The sequence below is a fragment of the Coregonus clupeaformis genome, chromosome 1 (genome assembly GCF_020615455.1).
Source record: "Coregonus clupeaformis isolate EN_2021a chromosome 1, ASM2061545v1, whole genome shotgun sequence".
NCBI classification, from domain to species: Eukaryota; Metazoa; Chordata; class Actinopteri; order Salmoniformes; family Salmonidae; genus Coregonus; species Coregonus clupeaformis.
This window is the reverse complement of record NC_059192.1, coordinates 49,583,477-49,602,631: the sequence shown is the minus strand read 5'-3', so window position 1 is coordinate 49,602,631 and position 19,155 is coordinate 49,583,477.

Genomic DNA, 19,155 nt, shown 5'->3' with positions numbered 1-19,155 from the left:
GAGATTGGAAAGCTGCCGCGGTCATCCCCCTCTTCAAAGGGGGTGACACTCTAGATCCAAACTGTTATAGACCTATATCCATCCTGCCCTGCCTTTCGAAAGTATTTGAAAGCCAAGTTAACAAACAGATCACCGACCATTTAGAATCCCACCGTACCTTCTCTGCTATGCAATCTGGTTTCCAAGCTGGTCATGGGTGCACCTCAGCCACGCTCAAGGTCCTAAACGATATAATAACCGCGATCGATAAAAGACAGTACTGTGCAGCCGTCTTCATTGACCTGGCCAAGGCTAATATAGGCCTATTATGCTACGGACAGTCATTTCCAAGCCTTACATGAATAAATATTAAGTATAAATTGGAATTAAACCAAAGTTAATTTTAACAGAAATCAGTTCTTCATCAACACACTGAATATCTACTAAAAAAGCTTTAGGTCCATAACCTCTCAATAAATGATGTAAATATATATATATATATATATATATATATATATATACAGTGGGGAGAACAAGTATTTGATACACCGCCGATTTTGCAGGTTTTCCTACTTACAAAGCATGTAGAGGTCTGTAATTTTTTATCATAGGTACACTTCAACTGTGAGAGACAGAATCTAAAACAAAAATCCAGAAAATCACATTGTATGATTTTTAAGTAATTAATTTGCATTTTATTGCATGACATAAGTATTTGATCACCTACCAACCAGTAAGAATTCCGGCTCTCACAGACCTGTTAGTTTTTCTTTAAGAAGCCCTCCTGTTCTCCACTCATTAACTGTATTAACTGCACCTGTTTGAACTCGTTACCTGTATAAAAGACACCTGTCCACACACTCAATCAAACAGACTCCAACCTCTCCACAATGGCCAAGACCAGAGAGCTGTGTAAGGACATCAGGGATAAAATTGTAGACCTGCACAAGGCTGGGATGGGCTACAGGACAATAGGCAAGCAGCTTGGTGAGAAGGCAACAACTGTTGGCGCAATTATTAGAAAATGGAAGAAGTTCAAGATGACGGTCAATCACCCTTGGTCTGGGGCTCCATGCAAGATCTCACCTCATGGGGCATCAATGATCATGAGGAAGATGAGGATCAGCCCAGAACTACACAGCAGGACCTGGTCAATGACCTGAAGAGAGCTGGGACCACAGTCTCAAAGAAAACCATTAGTAACACACTACGCCGTCATGGATTAAAATCCTGCAGCGCACGCAAGGTCCCCCTGCTCAAGCCAGCGCATGTCCAGGCCCGTCTGAAGTTTGCCAATGACCATCTGGATGATCCAGAGGAGGAATGGGAGAAGGTCATGTGGTCTGATGAGACAAAAATAGAGCTTTTGGTCTAAACTCCACTCGCCGTGTTTGGAGGAAGAAGAAGGATGAGTACAACCCCAAGAACACCATCCCAACCGTGAAGCATGGAGGTGGAAACATCATTCTTTGGGGATGCTTTTCTGCAAAGGGGACAGGACAACTGCACCGTATTGAGGGGAGGATGGATGGGGCCATGTATCGCGAGATCTTGGCCAACAACCTCCTTCCCTCAGTAAGAGCATTGAAGATGGGTCGTGGCTGGGTCTTCCCACCCGAAACACACAGCGAGGGCAACTAAGGAGTGGCTCCGTAAGAAGTATCTCAAGGTCCTGGAGTGGCCTAACCAGTCTCCAGACCTGAACCCAATAGAAAATATTTGGAGGGAGCTTAAAGTCCGTATTGCCCAGCGACAGCCCCGAAACCTGAAGGATCTGAAGAAGGTCTGTATGGAGGAGTGGGCCAAAATCCCTGCTGCAGTGTGTGCAAACCTGGTCAAGACCTACAGGAAACGTATGATCTTTGTAATTGCAAACAAAGGTTTCTGTACCAAATATTATGATCTGCTTTTCTGATGCATCAAATACTTATGTCATGCAATAAAATGCAAATTAATTACTAAAAAATCATACAATGTGATTTTCTGGATTTTTGTTTTAGATTCCGTCTCTCACAGTTGAATTGTACCTATGATAAAAATTACAGACCTCTACATGCTTTGTAAGTAGGAAAGCCTGCAAAATCGGCAGTGTATCAAATACTTGTTCTCCCCACTGTATATATATATATATGCTAGTGAATAATGAACCATAAAATATTAATGCTCATGAACGGAGTCAAATAAACATTTGACAGGAGGTTCCTGCTTGACAAAACAACAACAGATAGTATTATTAAGTTCTATAAACTAACACTGTTTTCCATTAAGAGACAATTCCAACAAAAGGCCAGCTTATTTGCTCTGTTAATCTATAATGCTTTAAAGTAGTACCATCATGTAGTTCGGGGGAGGGGATGTAAAGGTATGAAAGTGGCTCATGGATTTGTGGAATAAATTCAGATTGATGGCATTTTAATAGATTTAATAGCCCTCATTCTTAAAAATGCCTCTGACTGTTGTGTCTCTAATCCAGGGCTCTCCAACCGTGTTCCTGGAGAGCTACCATCCTGTAGGTTTTCACTCCAACCCTAATCTAGCACACCTGATTCGAATAATTAGCTGGTTGATCAAATTAATCAGGTTCGTTACAACTGGGGTTGGAGCGAAAACCTACAGGAGGGTAGCTCTCCAGGAACAGGGTTGGAGAACCCTGCATAATCTCTTTGTGTTTAGTTTTTTCCCCTGCTGCTAATCTGTTCGATCAATCCATGAGAAAAGCAATCACTCACATAATGTGACCTACGATTGGTTCACTGAGCATTATCAATAGTTTAATACTAATGATTGTAATTGTACTAAATAATATTGTTCTGAGTTATTCAGCCTGTGTAGTTTATTATAAGTATTTTTTTTTTGTATGTTAGCTAAAATTGGGAGGTATTCTAGATTGATGAGGCTGTGGAGTTAAACATTACATAATGATACAAAATAATAGTATGTTTTTATAGTAACATCCTTGCCTTTTGTGAACTAACGCTGGCACTTGACTTTTTCCTTCTATCACTGACTTTGCTGATATATTTTATTGAGGAAAATTCTTCTTACTATGACTGAGATACGTGGTTGTCTCACCTAGCTATTTTAAGATGAACGCTCTGGATAAATGACTAATATGTAAATGTAAATGATGGTGAATTAAACATTGATTTCTGCTTGTTGGATAGTACACAGAAACAGATAAACAGTCTGGTTATGCATACCTACAATACTAATTCCAAGAGAACCATGTTTACAAGCGATCATTGTAAAATATTTGCTTGTGAAATGTTTAATTCTCGCCATTACTCAAATGCAGGATGTGTTGACACCCACCTTATCATGCTATGATCAATCAGAGTATTATTAGGGGTTCAGCAGCGAAGCTGGTGAAACCCTATTGTGTTTCTTCTGGTTCATTATTGTTAATAAAAAATTCTGGTCCCGCTTTAAATTACGTGCAGCTTATAAAGGCTTCATAAAGCCTTCATAAACACTACATACATGTCTTACAAATCATCTATAACCGTATGCCATGCTTTATAAAGGGTTCATAAATATGGCATAACTGTGTAACATAACCCACTATGTCAAATATGACATAAACCTGTGGTTTATAAAGGGTGGCATAAGCACTTCTTAATAAATTGAGGCTTTACAAAGAATTTATAACCCTGTCATGCATCTTGGTAGAGCATTACAACGCCAGGATAGTGGGTTCGATTCCTGGGACCACCCATACATAAAAATGCATTCACGCATTACTGTAAGTCACTTTGGATAAAAGCGTCTGCTAAATTGTATATATTATATTACTCTAAAACATTTCTAGGCTGGCCCAACCTCTTTCTCTCTTGGGTGCATAGCCAATATTAGACCTGACCTCAAAATGCTGTGCTGCAGGATGACACACACTCTAAAGTGCAGTCATGTACAGCAAAATAAACATTGGTAGGGCCTTTCAAATCTGTTTTTTTTTGTGTGCCTAATTATGTTTTTTTTTCTTCCCAATTTCAGTTTTTCCAAGTTTTCTTCTGGTTTTCCCCCAGTTTAAAAAAAAACTTTCTTAATAGAAAAACAACAAATTTGGAATTTCTGTTTTCATAACAATTCTTAAACCACATCAGGGGGTGACTTTTGAGGTCTGGGAAAAATCTAAGAAACTTAGGTTTTTTAGTGTAGTTGCACTTTAATTCAGTGCACATGCCCTGCACTGTTGTTTGGTTGGTGGTGTTTTGGTAACGCAGTAAGCACACACGTGATCAGATCGCAAATCAAATGCTCACTTGTGGTGCCACTGGACAGCAAGAAAATAGTAAATTAATCTTTATTTATTGTAATTTAAATTCGTTTGGAGTAGTTAAGTGTTTAGTTAGATTACATACTGTAGCTACCTCAATCATTATTTCAAATAATTTCAGTGACTTCACAGCAATTGGTAGCTAGCAGAAATGTTGCTAGCTAGCAGACTCAGCTCAATAAAGATCCCCCGAGATACAGCCATGCCTCATAGTCACGTCATGAGATTTGTAAATGAAAGAGGAATATAATAATACGAATTGAATGGAGTTTCCCATCTCCCCATTTAGAGTGTTTCTGGTGCAGTACATAAATGCCCTTATCCAAATGGTGAGACAAAGGCATTTTCTAACAGACCTGGTAACTTTCTTTGTTGTTACTTTTAAGGTTGGAACCAACATGCAGTACCTCCAGCAGGCAGAGAGGCAAGAACCATTCGTCCTCCAACTTAGGAACAAGCTACACTGTTCACAGCCCGGTGTAATGTTCAATGTAATTGCATTACTGGACTTTTTGAATCTTAAAGTATTTGTATTGTTTTAAAAATGTACAAATAAAAGTAAATGTATGGTTTAAACATGTCTTTAATGTTTATTTGTTTTAACTGTTAGTGCTAATTCCCTAAGTGTTAATACATTTGTGTTTACATCATTAAGACTTTATGTCTGTGTTATGAATGACGAAAGGTGTCTGATTTATAATGTGTACAGCGTCATATGATATAAGGCATTTATGTATGTTTTATGAATTACCAAATGTGTCTGACTTTATAGTAAGCACACCATCATATGATACAAGGCATTTATGTATGTGTTATAAATGACCAAAGTGGTTTGACATTAAAGTAAGTACAGCGTGATGCGATATAGAGGCTTTGTAGATGTGTTATGAATGACCGAAAGTGTCTCACTTCAAACTAAGTAATACAGGACACTACGTAAAGTGTCAATAAATGGGTTATTAAGGTTCTGTGGATTTATGACTGTTCTCTCACGATCCACAGCTTACTGTAGGGTGTGAGAGGTATTTAAATGGGTTGATGGACCTGCAAAGCTCGCGACTGTGTGTGTGTCAGAGCCAAGATTATTTAGAGTAGTCCAACCTGAGACTACCGCCCCAGGTATTCCTGTTCTGTTCCCATGCTGGAGACCAGGGCTTGATTACAACCTGTTTTAATGGTGCCAACTTTTTGTGGTTGATCTTTCAGTGGGGGGTGGGTGAATGTGTCAAAGACCTGACTGGGTCCAGCACAGCAAGGTACGGCTTGTTATATTGTTGCATGAGTATTTGTGTATCAACCATTCAAAGTTGGCCTTAGTGGGAGTGACCATACAATTCTATGGGAGTGACCTTACTGAGTAAAGTATTTGACATCAGGCTACAGTTGAAGTTGGAAGTTTACATAAACCTTAGCCAAATACATTTAAACTCAGTTTTTCACAATTCCTGACATTTAATCGTAGTAAAATGTCCCTGTTTTAGGTCAGTTAGGATTACCACTTTATTTTTAATGTCAGAATAATGTAGAGAGAATTATTTATTTCGGCTTTTATTTCTTTCATCACATTCCCAGTGGGTCAGAAGTTTACATACACTCAATTAGTATTTGGTAGCATTGCCTTTAAATTGTTTAACTTGGTTCAAACGTTTCGGGTAGCCTTCCACAAGCTTCCCACAATAAGTTGGGTGAATTTTGGCCTATTCCTCCTGACAGAGCTGGTGTAACTGAGTCAGGTTTGTAGGCCTCCTTGCTCGCACACGCTTTTTCCGTTCTGCCCACAAATGTTCTATAGGATTGAGGTCAGGGCTTTGTGATGGCCACTCCAATACCTTGACTTTGTTGTCCTTAAGCCATTTTGCCACAACTTTGGAAGTATGCTTGGGGTCATTGTCCATTTGGAAGACCCATTTGCGACCAAGCTTTAACTTCCTGACTGATGTCTTGAGATGTTGCTTCAATATATCCACATCATTTTCCTTCCTCATGATGCCATCTATTTTGTGAAGTGCACCAGTCCCTCCTGCAGCAAAGCACCCCCACAGCATGATGCTGCCACCCCCGTGCTTCACGGTTGGGATGGTGTTCTTCGGCTTGCAAGCAACCCCTTTTTTCCTCCAAACATAACGATGGTCATTAAGGCCAAACAGTTCTATTTTTGTTTCATCAGACCAGAGGACGTTTCTCCACAAAGTACGATCTTTATCTTTTATGTGCAGTTGCAAACCGTAGTCTGGCTTTTTTATGGCGGTTTTGGAGCAGTGGCTTCTTCCTTGCAGAGCGGCCTTTCAGGTTATGTTGATATAGGACTTGTTTTACAGTGGATATAGATACTTTTGTACCTGTTTCCTCCAGCATCTTCACAAGGTCCTTTGCTGTTGTTCTGGGATTGATTTGCACTTTTCTCACCAAAGTACGTTCATCTCTAGGAGACAGAACGCGTCTCCTTCCTGAGCGGTATGAAGGCTGCGTGGTCCCATGGTGTTTATACTTGCGTACTATTGTTTGTACAGATGAACGTGGTACCTTCAGGCGTTTGGAAATTGCTCCCAAGGATAAACCAGACTTGTGGAGGTCTACAATGTTTTTTCTGAGGTCTTGGCTGATTTCTTTTGATTTTCCTATGATGTCAAGCAAAGAGGCACTGAGTTTGAAGGTAGGCCTTGAAATACATCCACAGGTACACCTCCAATTAACTCAAATGATGTCAATTAGCCTATCAGAAGCTTCTAAAGCCATGACATAATTTTCTGGAATTTTCCAAGCTGTTTAAAGGCACAGTCAACCTAGTGTATGTAAACTTCTGACCCACTGGAATTGTGATTCATTGAATTATAAGTTAAATAATCTGTCTGTAAACAATTGTTGGAAAAATTACTTGTGTCATGCACAAAGTAGGTGTCCTAACCGACTTGCCAAAACTATAGTTTGTTAACAAGAAATTTGTGAAGTGGTTGAAAAACAAGTTTTAATGACTCCAACCTAAGTGTATGTAAACTTCCGACTTCAACTGTATGTCCTTTGCTAGCAAAAACATTCCCCCTGGTCGCCACTAGTTAACACAGACACAAAGTCCTAATTATGGTTAAACCCTGCCCATTTCCACAATTTCTCTTCATAAAATGAGATTTTAAACCTAACTCTAAGTAATGAAGCCAAGTTTGATGCGTTGGTCCACCAGACATTCTGCGCATTTCGGCAGTAGTGTCTGGGAACGAGATTAGGTGTAATGTGACTAACATGACTTCACTTTAGAGCGTATGCCATCCTTCAGCACAACATGTCACCCTTTATAAAGCACATATTTATATCATATTCGAAATAGTGGGTTATGTCACATTTGACATTGGTGATTACATCACACAGTTTTGCCACATTTATGAACCCTTATAAAGCATGACATACAGTTATAGATACTTTGTAACACATTTATGTAGTGCTTATGAATGCATTATGAAGGCTTTATGAAGCCTTTATAAGATGATCATAATTTAAAGAGGGACCATTATTCCTCCGTAAGGCCAAAATTCACATGCAAATTCCCGTGAGGTAACAAGGCCTAGGAGGATGAAAATGTGCATGATGGTAAAGAGCCATGGGCCACACCTTCTGCAATGCCATGCCAATTGGACAGATGGTGGCGCTATAACAAATTATTGAAAATGCAAATATTGAAAGCTCACGCCCAGCACACCATGTGATCTAGTCATTAACTTTGTTATACATATGTCTCTCTCCTCACAAGGAATAAATGTACCTCAAGGACCCACAACGTCCTCCATGATGGATTTTCCCCCATTTAGAATTTTGTGAAAAACACTTAAACTCCTCTGGCACCGAATGGCCGTTCTGTACGAAACTTCATATATGGCATCTATGGACCGAGGTCTGTAAACACACTATAATCCAGGCTAGTATGTCAAACAAGATGGCCGCAACTGACTAATAAACATTAATGTGTGCGTGGTCTGTCACATAAATGCATATAAATCAGTAATAATACGGATATCCGTATTGTAACAAAACTTGGTACACATATTCCAATCACTGTGAAGACTCAGCTTATGCAAGCACATTCATATCGACCACGTGGTGGCGCAATAACGGGCAACATTTAAATCCCGGCAATGCTGCTTGCAGCTTTAATTTGTTTATACTGTATTATTATACTGTATTATTGTTATTGTACTATTGTTTGGAAATGTGTGTTATGTATCATATTAAAGCTGTTGTTGTTGTTGATGTTACAGGATAAATAAACTTTTAGTGAACCCAACTCAAAATAAAATTTTATTTGGAAATCTACTAGCTTATTTGCTATTCAAAACATTGTTATCTCAAAACAATTTCAGATTAAAGGCAGTGAGCCATTAGACTATAATGTGGAAAATGAAGGAAAGCAATAGAGCAATTATATGATTTGTGAACCATTAAGTGGGAATTATATGTGATTAAGCAGGGGTTTAAAGCTTAACCTAGACATGAAAAACAACTAGATATTGTGAATCTTAAGAACCATAAACCGAATAGGGCAACAGTGATAGTATTTTGCGTTTTCATTACTCACTCAAGCCATCACAATGAGGCTAAGCAAAGCAATGTCAACAAGATACTTTATTCTGTGCGAAAACAGCAATAAAATAAGTCAAATAACAGATATCTAAAAGTAGGATAATGAAATAAAAATACTGTTTCAAAATACATAAACTCTTTTTAAGTATGTGTAATAATAATTTTTTAAAATGTTTATTGACATGTACTTATGACCAAGTAAATATACAGAGGCTGCATTTAATAAAAATTATAACTTTATTTTAATTTTAGTCATGTAATGTATTGATTAATAAATATCAGTATTCATATTCAGTACCCATATGTTACATAATAGGCCTACATATCTTCACCTGAAAAGCAAAATCAATTCTATTCAAACTGTGGACCTGCCCGTGAGTTCACTTCAAGCTTCCTCATCTTCTGTTTTAAGTGTGTCTCCTGATGAGTCTTCAAGAAATGACAGAGACGGAATCTCTTTCCACATGTGGTACTTATAAAGGGCATTTCACCTCTGTGAAAACTGCTGTACCTGGATAGAGACATCCTTGATCCGAAATCCTTACCACAGGTGGCACATTTGTATGGGTTCTCACCTGTGTGGATATTCTGGTGCTCTTTGGCTGCGACTAGACAGGTAGCCCAATTATGATCTTTTTTTCATGAATTGGTCTTTTGACCAATCAGATCAGCTCTGAAAAGATCTGATCAAATCAAATCAAGCATTATTTATACAGCACATTTCAGACATGGAATGCAACGCAATGTGCTTCACAGGAAAAAACTAATAAAAAACAATGAAAATAAAAGCTGAAATATTTACTACACAACAAACATAAGATAAAAAGAAAATAATTACAAAAACTGAATGACTAAAAAGCACTCTAAGGAAAAGCAAAGCTAAAAATATGCGTTTTAAGATCTCTTTTAAATATATCCACAGTTTCGGCCCCCCTCAGGTTCTCTGGCAGGCTATTCCAGAGGCTGAGGGCATAATAACTAAAGGCTGCCTCTCCATGCCTCTTGGTCCTAGGCTTTTGGGTAGTTAAAAGGCCAGTGCCAGAGGACTTGAGGTAACTACTGGGTACATAACTTAAAAGCATGTTTGACATGTATTGGGGTGAACAATCGTGGATTGATTTAAAAACCAATAGAAGAATCTTAACATTAATTCCAAAACTTACAGTCTGCCAGTGCAGAGACCTTAAAACAGGTGTGATGTGTGCTCTCAGTCTGGTCTTGGTCAGTACCGGTGTTGCAGCATTCTGTATGTTTTGCAGTTGACCAATGGCTTTCTTGGGTAGACCAGACAGGAGAGCATTACAGTAGTCAAGCCTGCTTGTAATAAAAGCATGGATGTGTCTCTCTGCATCAGCCTGAGCGAGAAACGGATGCACCTTGTTTTTTACCTGGTGTTTTATATTGATTGCCCGTGAATTAAAATGTGCGGCCAGATTCTCTCTCTGTGCTTTAGCTCCAACACTAAGTACCTCGGTCTTGTCTTGATTTAGCTGGAGGAAGTTGTGAGCCATCCAAGTATTTAAATCACTAATACAGTCTAATAATTTATCCGTGGAGTTAAAATCCTCTGGTGACACAGAAATGTAAAGTTGTGTATTGTCTGCGTAGCAGTGGAAATCAATGCAGGGCTTTCTGATAACGCTGCCAAGGGGTAACATATATAAACTAAACAGAACCGGACACAAAATCGAACCTTGTGGAACGCCACATGTGATATGCATTTTCTCTGAGTTATGTTCACCAAGGGTAACAAAAAACTCTCGCCCGGTTAAATAGGTCTTAGGCCAATTTAAAACTGGACCGGAGAGGCCAACCCACCTCTCCAGTCTGTCCAGAAGGACATCATAATCAAAAGTGTAGAATGCAGCACTTAAATCCAAGAGTACATTTACATTTTACATTTTAGTCATTTAGCAGACGCTATTATCCAGAGCGACTTACAAATTGGTGTATTCAACTTAGGATAGCCAGTGGGACAACCCCCCCCCCCTTTTTTTAATGGGGGGGTGGGGGAGGCGGGGGGGTAGAAGGATTACTGTTATACTATTCTAGGTATTCCTAAAAGAGGTAGGGATTCAAGTGTCTCCGGAAGGTGGTCAGTGACTCCGCTGTCCTGGCGTCGTGGGGGAGCTTGTTCCACCATTAGGGTGCCAGAGCAGCGAATAGCTTTGACTGGGCTGAGCGGGAACTGTGCTTTCGTAGAGGTAGGGGGGCTAGCAGGCCAGAGGTAGATGAACATAGTGCCCTCGTTTGGGTGTAGGATCAGAGCTTGAAGGTAAGGAGGTGCCGTTCCCCTCACAGCTCCGTAGGCAAGCACCATGGTTTTGTAGTAGATGCGAGCTTCAACTGGAAGCCAGTGGAGTGGGCGGAGGAGTGGGGTGACATGAGAGAACTTGGGAAGGTTGAACACCAGACGGGCTGCAGCGTTCTGGATAAGTTGTAGGGGTTTAATGGCACAGGCAGGGAGCCCAGCCAACAGCAAGTTGCAGTAATCCAGACGGGAGATGACAAGTGCCTGGATAAGGACCTGTGCCGCTTTCTGTGTAAGGTAGGGTCGTACTCTGCGAATGTTGTAGAGCATGAACCTGCAGGATCGGGTCACCACTTTGATGTTAGCGGAGAACGACAGGGTGTTGTCCAGGGTCACACCAAGGTTCTTTGCACTCTGGGAGGAGGACACAATGGAGTTGTCAACCGTGATGGCGAGATCATGGAGCGGGCAGTCCTTCCTCGGGAGGAAGAGCAGCTCCGTCTTGCCGAGGTTCAGCTTGAGGTGGTGATCCGACATCCACACTGATATGTCTGCCAGACATGCAGAGATGTGATTCGCCACCTGGTTATCAGAAGGGGGAAAGGAGAAAATGAATTGTGTGTCGTCTGCGTAGCAATGATAGGAGAGACCATGTGAGGATATGACAGAGCCAAGTGACTTGGTGTATAGAGAGAATAGGAGAGGGCCTAGAACTGAGCCCTGGGGGACACCAGTGGTGAGAGCACGTGGTGCGGAGACAGATTCTTGCCACACCACCTGGTAGGAGCGACCTGTCAGGTAGGACGCAATCCAAGAGTGAGCAGCGCCAGAGATGCCCAACTTGGAGAGGGTGGAGAGGAGGATCTGATGGTTCACAGTATCAAAGGCAGCAGATAGGTCTAGAAGTATAAGAGCAGAGGAGAGAGAGTTAGCTTTAACAGTGCGGAGAGCCTCCGTGACACAGAGAAGAGCAGTCTCAGTTGAATGACCAGTCTTGAAACCTGACGGGTTTGGATCAAGAAGGTCATTCTGAGAGAGATAGCAGGAGAGTTGGCTAGAGACGGCAAGCTCAAGAGTTTTGGAGAGAAAAGAAAGAAGGGATACTGGTCTGTAGTTGTTGACATCGGAGGGATCGAGTGTAGGTTTTTTGAGGAGGGGTGCAACTCTCACTCTCTTGAAGACGAAAGGGACATAGCCAGCAGTCAAGGATGAGTTGATGAGCGAGGTGAGGTAAGGGAGAAGGTCTCCGGAAATGGTCTGGAGAAGAGAGGAGGGGATAGGGTCAAGGATAGTACAAGGACAGAGAGCTGTTTGGCATCTGTGTTGGCTCTAAGATCATTTACCACTTTAACTAAGGCTGTCTCTGTGCTGTGCTGTGGTGGGCACGAAACCAGACTGGAATTTTAAAAAAATACAGTTTTCACTTAAACATTTCTCCAGAATTTTGCTTAAGAATGGAAGGTTGAGATTGGCCAAAAATTGCTAAGAGCTGAAGAATCTAGATTACTTTTCATCAGAAGGGGTTTCACCATAGCAGTTTTTAGTGCAATGGGGAAAGTACCTGTGAACTGTGAGTGATTAACAATAGTTTGCACTTCTTCAGATACAGTGCCTTGCAAAAGTATTCATCCCCCTTTGTGTTTTTCCTATTTTGTTGCATTACAGCCTGTAATTTAAATGGATTTTTATTTGGATTTCATGTAATGGACATACACAAAATAGTTGAAATTGGTGAAGTGAAATGAAAAAATAACTTGTTTCAAAAAAGTCTAAAAAATAAATAATGGAAAAGTGGTGCGTGCATATGTATTCACCCCCTTTGCTATGAAGCCCCTAAATAGGATCTGGTGCAACCAATCACCTTCAGAAGTCACATAATTAGTTAAATAAAGTCCACCTGTGTGCAATCTAAGTGTCACATGATCTGCCACATGATCTCAGTATATATACACCTGTTCTGAAAAGCCCCAGAGTCTGCAACACCACTAAGCAAGGGGCACCACCAAGCAAGCGGCACCATGAAGACCAAGGAGCTCTCCAAACAGGTCAGGGACAAAGTTGTGGAGAAGTACAGATCAGGGTTGGGTTATAAAAAAAATTCAAAAACTTTTAACATTCCACGGAGCACCATTAAATCCATTATAAAAAAATGGAAAGAATATGGCACCACAACAAACCTGCCAAGAGAGGGCTGCCCACCAAAACTCACGGACCAGGCAAGGAGGACATTAATCAGAAAGGCAACAAAGAGACCAAAGATAACCCTGAAGGAGCTGCAAAGCTCCACAGCAGATATTGGAGCATCTGTCCATTGGACCACTTTAAGCCGAACACGCCACAGAGCTGGGCTTTATGGAAGAGTGGCCATAAAAAAGCTATTGCTTAAAGAAAAAAATAAGCAAACACGTTTGGTGTTCGCCAAAAGGCATGTGGGAGACTCCCCAAACATATGGAAGAAGGTACTCTGGTCAGATGAGACTAAAATTGAGCTTTTTGGCCATCAAGGAAAATGCTATGTCTGGCGCAAACCCAACACCTCTCATCACCCTGAGAACAAAGATTGCTGTACACCAGCGGAACCCATCCAACTTGAAAGAGCTGGAGCAGTTTTTCCTTGAAGAATGGGGAACAATCCCAGTGGCTAGATGTGCCAAGCTTATAGAGACATACCCCAAGAGACTTGCAGCTGTAATTGCTGCAAAAGGTGGCTCTACACATTATTGACTTTGGGGGGATGAATAGTTATGCACGTTCAAGTTCTCTGTTTTTTTGTCTGATTCCTTGTTTGTTTCACAATAAAAAATAGTTTGTGGTAGGCATGTTGTGTAAATCAAATGATACAAACCCCAAAAAAATCCATTTTAATTCCAGGTTGTAAGGCAACAAAATAGGAAAAATGCCAATACTTTCGCAAGCCACTGTATGCAATTAAAAACCGTTTTGAACAAGGTGGTGGGGATAGGATTCGAGAAGGCAGGTAGAAGGCTTAAGTTCTGATATCACTTTCCTGAGCATGTCTGTGTCAACCAGGGAAAAAGAAATCCACAGTAATCACAGATTAATGGTTTCGCCTTAAAGAGGTGTACTAACTATTTGCTCATGATTTGTGACATCAACCTGTGCCGAAAAATGCATTCCACAAAGTTTGCATGTATACCATTTTTTCGTGTTACTGTAGTCTTGCTTCTGCTCTTATTGCTCTGTTCTGCTGAATTACTATCGTTGTCTTTGGTGTTTGAGGTGGGACCTGGGGAGGCAGCAGTTTGTCCGGTTTTTCCAGGCTCTCTGTAGGGGTGAGCTGAGCTGTTGATCCCTCTTCATGGTGCTGAGGCTCACTGACCATCTCTCCATCATATGAACTGGGCTCGGTACCCGCTGTGAGGTTAGATGAGCAAAAACATAAGCAATCATAACATGATAATAATTAATCAAATCAAATCAAATCAAATATTATTTGCCACATGCGCCGAATGCTTACTTACAGCCCTTAACCAACAATGCATTTATTTTTTTATAAAAAAGTAAAATAAAACAACAACAGAAAAGTGTTGAGAAAAAAAGAGCAGAAGTAAAATAAAATAACAGTAGGGAGGCTGAGGTAATGGTTAGATGAGGTAATATGTACATGTGGGTGGAGTTAAAGTGACTATGCATAAATAATTAACAGAGTAGCAGCAGCATAAAAAAATGGGGTGGGGGTTGGGGGGCAGTGCAAGTAGTCCGGGTAGCCATGATTAGCTGTTCAGGAGTCTTATGGCTTGGGGGTAGAAGCTGTTGAGAAGCCTTTTGGACCTAGACTTGGTACCGCTTGCCATGCGGTAGCAGAGAGAACAGTCTATGACTAGGGTGGCTGGAGTCTTTGACAAATTTGAGGTCCTTCCTCTGACACCGCCTGGTATAGAGGTCCTGGATGGCAGGAAGCTTGGCCCCAGTGATGTACTGGGCCATACGCACTACCCTCTGTAGTGCCTTGCGGTTGGAGGCCGAGCAGTTGCCACACCAGGCGGTGATGCAACCAGTCAGGATGCTCTCGATGGTGCAGCTGTAGAACTTTTTGTGTATCTGAGGACCCATGCCAAATCTTTTCAGTCTCCTGAGAGGGCTTTGTCGTGCCCTCTTCACAACTGTCTTGGTGTGTTTGGACCATGATAGTTTGTTGGTGATGTGCACACCAAGGAACTTGAAGCTCTCAACCTGTTCCACTACAGCCCCGTCGATGAGAATGGGGACGTGCTCAGTCCTCTTTTTTTTTTTCCTGTAGTCCACAATCATCTCCTTTGTCTTGGTCACGTTGAGGGAGAGGTTGTTATCCTGGCACCACACGGCCAGGTCTCTGACCTCCTCCCTATAGGCTGTCTCATCGTTGTCGGTGATCAGGCCTACCACTGTTGTGTCGTCGGCAAACTTAATGATGGTGTTGGAGTCGTGCCTGTATTTATAAGTCCTTCACCATGATGTGCTCACCATCACAATTCTCCACATTGACCAGAGATCCACACCAGTCCGCATTTATGACTGCACTTAAAAAATATATATTATGATCATTTCAGTCATACAGAAACACTTCACTTCAACACTTTCTGTCATGCAAATATCTTATTCTAATGAGTAGCTAGTGCATGAACTGACCCCACTAATCAGAATGAAAGTCTGCATGTTCTCTCTACTGATCCACAGATTGAGTTAGCGTACCGCCATCCCCACCATTCATTTTCTGCAGGTCAAATATACACTGCCAAAAAGTATTGCAAAGGCAGGATTGAGGGAGAGAGTCTTTGCAAGTGTCCATACACTGACTGTCTTTAATGGAACCCTGCTCAGTCTGCACCAACTGCTACTTCTTCAGGTCTTCTTTCTCTGCAGTGCCTTCATCCACAAGTTTAATAATCTTGTCTGTGGCCTCTTTGCACAACCTCTCCATCAGTGAACACAGCAGTTTCTTCTGAGGAAGAAAATGAGACATTCAACGTAAAACACTAGAGATGTACAATAATAACAGAAATAGGCTATTCTCGATAGCTACACTCTTAGAAAAAAAGTTTCCAAAAGCGTTCTTTGGCTGTCCCCATAGGATAACCCGTTTTGGTTCCAGGTAGAAATAACCCCTTTGAGTTCCATGTAAAACCCTCTGTGGAAAGGGTTTTACATGGAACCCAAAGGGGTTCTACCTGGAACCAAAAGGGTTCTACCTGGAACCAAAAAGGGTTATTCTATGGGGACAGCCGAAGAACCCTTTTAGGTTCTAGATAGCAATTTTTTTCTAAGAGTGTAGAATGACCCAAGTGCAGCTGATGAACATAACTTTTAACTGACACTTCTCAGTTATTGTAGCTAGCAAGCTAGCTACTCACCCTCCTTACCTCATTATATCCTCCAACCTGTTTGAACTCATAATATGAGTGACACAGTAGATTGGTGGAACCTTAATTGCACTCTTAGAAAAAAGGGTGCTATCTAGTACCTAAAAGGGTTATTCGGCTGTCCCCATAGGAGAACCCTTTGAAGAACCCTTTTTGGTTCCAAGTAGAAACCTTTTGGTTCCAGGTAGAACCCATTTGAGTTCCATGCACAACACTTTACACAGATGGTTCTACATGGAACCCAAAATAGTTCTACCTTGAACCAAAAAGGGTTATCTTATGGCAGAGGTGGGACAAAGTCATTGTTATGCAAGTCACAAGTAAGTCTCAAGTCTTTGCCCTCGAGTCCCGAGTCAAGTCGAGTCAAAGATGAGGCAAGTCCCAAGTCGAGTCAAAAGTCAAAGCCATCAAGTCTCAAGTCGAGTCCAAAGTCCTACATTTTAGTTTCGAGTCATTTCAAGTCCTCTTAGCAAGCCTTTGCAAGTCATTACAAGTCCTCGTAGCAAGTCTTCTCGAGTCATAAGGCGCAAGTCCAAGTCAAGTCACGAGTCATTGATGTTAAAGTCCAAGTCGAGTTGCAAGTCTTTGTACATTTTGTCGAGTCGAGTCTGAAGTCATCAAATTCATGACTCGAGTCTGACTCGAGTCCAAGTCACATGACTCGAGTCCACACCTCTGTCTTATGGGGACAGCCAAAGAACCCCTTTGAAACACTTTTTTCTAAGAGTGTGGGGAGGATGGGCTTGTGGTAATGGTTGGAGTGGAATGGTATCAAATACATAGATCAAACACATTGCTTTCCTTAACTATTTGTCATCTGGTGTATTCGTTTCAGTCTCTGAATTGTTTAATCAAACTTTTCGCCGCCAGCTCCTGATATTAGGGCATAAAAACTACAATCTGTGTCCTGAATTAGCCCAGTGTGCATGTGCGCCCAGCTATATCCTGTCCTGAGGCCCCATGTAGCTCAGTTGGTAGAGCATGGCGCTTGCAATGCCAGGGTTGTGGATTCGATTCCCACGGGGGGCCAGTATGAAAATGTATGTACTCACTAATTGTAAGTCGCTCTGGATAAGAGCGTCTGCTAAATGACTAAAATGTAATAGTACGAACTGGCCATGACTGACCCAGCAGACTCGGACCAACTCCGCAACGCCATCTCCTCCCAAGGAGCCACAATTGGAAGGCACGAGAAGTTGCTTCACAGTCTCATGGAAGGGTTCCAGACCTTGGTCGAACACCATGACCGAGCGTTCAACACATTGCTGGAGCAATTCTGCGGGTTGTCTGTTAGGCAGCCTACCATGACAGTGACCTCCCAGCCCCTCAGTAACCCGGCTGTTAGCAGCGCGGCCACCCCGGTTTCCTGAGAACCCCGCTTACCTCCCCCGGAACGCTTCGCTGGAGAGTCGGGAACCTGTCGGACATTTCTCACTCAGTGTTCGCTCATCATCAAGCTGCAGCCTTCCTCCTTCCCCTCGGACCGCTCTAAGATAGCGTTCCTCATCATGCAGATGTCTGGAAGGGCTCTCACTTGGGCTATGACAGTGTGGGAACAACAGTCGGCCGTATGTGTCAGTCTGGAGGAGTTCATGCAGGAGGTAAAGAAGGCTTTTGATGCTCCATTGTCCGGGAGAGAGGCTGACCGGAAGTTACTCCAGATTCGACAGGAATCCCGCAGTGTGGCAGACTATGCAGTGGATTTCCGCACGTTGGCAGCTGAGTGTGTTTGGAACCCGGAAGCGCTGTTCGACACATTCCTGCATGGAGTATCGGAGGAAGTAAAGGAAATCGGATCTCAACTCCCTCATCGCCTTGACCATTCAGATCGATGGGCGACTATGGAAACGAAGGAAGGAGAGGAAGGATTCCACCTCGCCTCCGAGGCATCCCGGAAGTCACCGAGGGCTCCGTTGCAGAGAGAACCCGAGACTACCCGAGAGTCTCCGAAGTCTGCCGATTCACCTCTTCCCGAGCCGATGCAACTAGGCAGAGCTAGGCTGTCTCCTGCCGAACGGCAATACAGGCTTCACACGAAGAGTTGCCTGTATTGCGGGGACTACTGGTCATTTTCTGTCCACCTGTCCACTAAAAGACCAGGCTCACTGGTAGGACAGAGTACTCTGGTGGGCCATACAGATAACTTTTCCTCTCCCCTTACTCGCACCCCCTTTCATGCCATCTTGCTCCGGGTACTCATCGACTCTGGGGCCGATGAGAGCTTTATGGACGCTACCCTGGCGTCCGAGCTGGGCATCCCCACCCAGCCTCACTCCATTCCCATGGATGTTAGAGCACTGTACGGGTGCTCTATGGGCCGGGTCACCCACAATACCACCCCCATCAACCTACGAGTATCAGGGAACCACAGCGAGACAATACAATTCCTGCTAATTAAGTCTCCTCAGGTTCCCGTGGTATTGGGTTTCTCTTGGCTCCAGCGACACAACCCCTTTATTGACTGGTCTACTGGTGCCATCATGGGCTGGAGCCCGTTCTGCCATGCTCATTGCCAGAAGTCAGCGCAGCCTGCCCTGGGACGTCTTCATGGGGGCTCGGAAGTTGCCTCGGACCTCTACAGCTTCATGACCCTCCCATTACCATCATAATTCTTTCAATCATCATCTTCTGCTCCTTTTATGGACATATACAATATACAATGAGGTACACAGGGCAGTTATGGCCCTTAAACTGAACAACCGCCATGCTTGTAGAACTGT